Here is a 4,918-nt window from a genome sequence, read left to right on the forward strand (position 1 = left end):
ATATATATATATATATATATATATATATATATATATATATATATATATATATAGACACTGTAGTAAAGGCCAAAGGCCCAAAACTGTACAGTAAAGGTAAATCGTGCAAATCACACTTATTTGGAATTACTTTTTACAGGTTGGAAAAGTAAGAAACACCCACAACCACAAACTTATCTATACGATACCGACTGAATCAGATAGACTAAGGGGAGATTGGCCAAAGCAACACCTGAAAACTGTAGGAGTTGTATTCAAGATAACATATGAGGAATGGCTACTCTCATTTTCTTAATTAATATACAGTTTTCCCCTGCTTTTCACTAATGTCTTTGAGGTCTTTTTGAGGAGAGACTAGCTAGCCATCCCAATAATTGAGAGAAAACGATGACACCTCTCAACTTATTGGCCTTTTTGGCTATTTGATTATTGTAGTGCAAGTGTTGCAAAATGTTTTAGAATATATGAACAAAGAGATATTATCAACATCATGATCCAGTAGACTTAATTAATCACACTGATTATAAATTATTATTCCATTTAACATGGTGAAATCTTTGTTTCACATCTGCTCCTAGTCAGGGAGGGTAATCAAGGTTTACCCTTATCACCCATATCTTGGAGAGATTGTGTAATTGTAATGGGCCAAAATAATAATAAATGTACCAAAAGTTTGAAACAAGAAAATATTTGGGATTTGCAAACTAGCTGGGACAATTATCATCTTTAGCAAGTAATGGGAGAGACAATCTTAAATGGCTTCCAACTCGTAAATTTGCCTATGTTCTATTCCTTTATTTTATTTACATTATGAACTTTTATTCTCGTACTTTTTGCTTTGTTATAATGATGCAAGATCATGCATCAACATCAGTATCTTTTTTATTTTGGGCCATTAAGAATCAATTAATTAAACATTGATAAGGAAAGGGCACTCTTTTCCTTGGTGTTTTAATTTACGTTAATCTTTTTTCCCTTTAGGCCTACAAGAATCAAGGTTATTTATCTTCTTTAATTTACCTTGGAATAAGTTGTTTCAAATGATGCCTCTCTTATGCCATTTGTCTTAATTGAATGCTTTCCGCGAAAGATTATGAAGAACTATTTATGCCAATCATCATATCAATGAAATATTTCTCCAAAGGACAAAAGTCATCATTATCTATCTTTTCTTTAAGAATAAAATATTTAGGGGAGAAGATGTCGTCCCTTAATTTTGTCAAAGCAATTCCACAAACTCTCAACAAATACTTGCATCTTTTTTATTACTAAAACAAATACTAAGAATCTTTTGATTAATGCTGTTTGATCTTATTAAATAATTATTTAAGCAACTCTTATTGGCTGGCTTAATTACCTATCGTGTCCTTGGAGAAAAATAAAATTATGCATATCCCTTTTTCCAAATTCGTAGTAAGATTTCCAAATATGATGGATACTATCATGTACATCACTGTATATTTTAAGCAACACCAACTGAGTTTTTTTATTTTCTTCTAAAAAGTAAAAGCATACCAAAATAAAGTTTATGCTTTGACAATTGTACATTGTAATGAGCTAGTAACTAATTAAGGACATTGCCTATATATAGTTTTTACTTTTGTTTGAAGTTGTATTTGACTCAGTCCTTATTAATCACGTTTCCTTCATTTACTACAAAATTAGTAAGATATCCTATATAATGAAAATCAAACAGAAAAAAAGGCAAACTAAGATACGCCTATGAAACAATTTTTTGCATATAAATTGAGAAAATAAAATGAAGTGTGTAAACGAGAAAGTAAGATAATGTTTATAATAAATAATTTAAAATAAATTAAACTTATATGTAAGCTATTATACCAAGAAAATTTAACTCAATTGATTCAACAAAGTGTGTGAATCATTATAAATTTTTTAGTCTTCTATTCCTATTCATAAAAAACACTTATAAACTATTAATTCAAATCAATAGTTACTGATGCACCTTTGTTTTCTTACCAACATTTTTTTTTTCATTTTAGAAGAGTTCAAATCAATTTAGATAGATGATCTGCATTGATTTAATTATTCTTATAACTCAAATGCATTTCCGTTCCTACAATAGAGGATATCCACAAACACAACCTTCTTCCAATTTAGAAGTTTTGGCTGCATGCAGGTCGGTTTGTTTGTTTGTGTTTGGGGATATGCTATAATTTGCTGGTTTATGTTATGCTTTAATTTGTCTTTTGCGTCGGTTTAGATCAAGTGGTTTGTGTAAAGCAGTGATCATCATTTTGTTGTTTGTGTTCTGTATGAACATCAATATGTTACCTAGGAAATGTTTCTTTTTCGTTTCTAATAATAATTGACTGGTAGGTTTGCTTATTTGTTCTATAAATATTGCGTGTACGTGAGCTCGGTAGTTGACACAACGGAGACCAATAAACTATGGTTCTGAGAATATGAAGTCTTTATATTATATGATTTTCTTTTTATTGAAAACAAACCATGCATAAATATTTGGAGGAAGAATACCGCTATTGTCATCTGTTTTAAATAATTGATAATGTTAAATTTGTTAATGAAGAATTAAAAAATATAGCTTATCAAAAAATCAAACAAAAAATAGATAAATAACTCATTTTGATCTCTGAAAATGAAACAATAACAATTTAATCCCTGAAATTAAAGATAGAAAATTAAAATTGAATATCCAAATATATAATAAGTGCAATAAATTCATTCTACTATTAAGTCTCATTTTTTAACCCGAACATCTATACCTAGAGACACTTGTAAACTCAAATGTTAAGGGAAAAAAGTCACATGTATTGCTTACTGAAGGGAACTAATTTGTCAATACATTGTGGATAGACTAAGTTCAAAATCTAAATTAAAGAAAAATAATTTCTATATCAGTTCATTAACAAATTTCAAACAATATCTCAAGCAAAAAAAAAAAACAAAAACAAAAACAAATATCCCAAACTCATTGAGTGATGTACTGCACATAGGAACATCAATGCAACAAGACTTTTGGACGTGGCAATCCATTTGCACATACACATGGACGTTTGGGTTAACAAAGTAACCTTAATAATATGATGAATTTGTGGCACATTTTATACATTTAAAAACTAAATTTTAATTTTCTATTTTTAGAAAATAAACTCTCATTGTCTCACACTTTCATAGACCAAAAAATATTTAGTCAAAAATAATTATACATGACTATCATTTCTCAACACTGTGACTTAACATTAATGGGAACTAAAAATAAATAAATATAGAGACTAAAACAAGATTATAAAAAAATCTTTAAAATAGACTAAAAAAACATACCCTATTTTATAGGGACCAACGATTATTTAATCCATAAAACAAATTTAGTAGCTCCACAATGTCACAACATATACTTAAGCAACTCATGCATAAATTTTGCTCCAACAATTAAAAAAAGTTAAACAATTTACATATTTATATTTTTTTATTTCTACTTGTTTCAAATTAAAATAATTATTTGGGGCTCAAATATTATTTTTATTATCCTTAAGAAACCTTGAAACAATGAATCTTATCATATATCTTATATAAGAGCAAATCTTAATTTAAAGAAAATTATTGGTGCCACAGGCATGATCCAATAAAAAAACAAAAATAAGCATAGAGTTTCTATGATATCCTACTAATTTTAGGGTTTTGATACTATTGATATATTAGCCAATAATTATCAAGTTAGATAGTGATCTCATTATTTTAATATTTAGTGATAATTTTATTATATATTTCAATTTAATTCTTGTTTAATAAAATCTATATTTTTTTAAAATGAACTTTCTAACCCCCCCAAAGTTAAATCTCAACAAACAAACATTGCAATTCGAACAAAATCCTCAGCAAACACGTCTAGCAAACAGATCCAGCAATCACTATTGATGAGCAAGCTATGAAAAATTGTGTAGCCCAGTAGTATAGCAGCCAAATAAGTGAAAAAGGATGGCAGCTCCAGTATGCGATGTGTAACGGATGTTATATTCACAACACTGATCACAAATCAGCTTTTTCTCCAAGAGGTCATATGCGCAACCGTTAGAGTTGCAGTTACTGACTTACTGGATGTAGTTTTGGGTTTCAACACATTCACAATAGTGTTTTCGGGTTTTAGGAGAAAGAGAACAGAGACGATTATTGTGCTTGTTAAGGTTAATTTGAGTCTGTGATGTTTTAATTTGGTATGTTTGCTGAAGATTTTGTTGAATCGGAATTTTTGTTTGTTGAGATTTGATTTTGTGGGATTAAAAAGTTCATTTAAAAAAATATTTTATTTAAAAATGATTAAATTGAAATATATAATGAAGTTATTATCAAATATATCAAAATAATGAGATAACAATGTAATTTGATAACTATTGATAAACAAACTCACAGTACCATAACCCTCAAAATCAGTTTGGGTACCATAAAAACTCTCAAATAAGCAATTATATTTTAGAACTAGAGTATTGTGATCCGTGTAATATATGGGTTAATTTATTTTTAGAATATTTTTAAACCAATTCTCTATTGGTATAGGCTCTTCACTCAACAAGGCTCTGATCTGTGGAAAGCATCACCCTCATATCTGATCCAGACACTTTTGAAAATGAATTTGATTCCTATGTTGTGGCCAGTTCTTCTTCCAGCAATGGCTTTAGAACCATGGCGACTGTATTCAGCAACATTTCCCGTTGGAGCGATGCGCATGCCAGTGAACACATTCCCTTGACATACCTCAGACTTGCGATTGATGCCACCTCTGGCTTGCCCCCTACTTCCTACGCGTCCTTCTCATGACAGTTTCACTGTCAAGGCCTGACAAGCTCGAAAATTGGCCTCATTTCAAAATTCGTCGCTTGCCTTTGGCAAATCGACTATTGCGTGACCCACATCTCCCCCCAACCCTCCAAAAATAATG

General features: G+C 29.8%; 1 protein-coding gene across 1 annotated transcript in view; it reads left to right on the forward strand.

Annotated features, from left to right (window-relative positions):
* The window catches only part of LOC100779035 (GEM-like protein 2), a 13,950-nt gene that overhangs the window by 2,148 nt on the left and 6,884 nt on the right, over nucleotides 1–4,918 (forward strand). The gene's annotated exons all lie outside the window — the stretch shown is intronic.

This window comes from Glycine max, chromosome 12, assembly GCF_000004515.6.
Source record: "Glycine max cultivar Williams 82 chromosome 12, Glycine_max_v4.0, whole genome shotgun sequence".
NCBI lineage: Eukaryota > Viridiplantae > Streptophyta > Magnoliopsida > Fabales > Fabaceae > Glycine > Glycine max.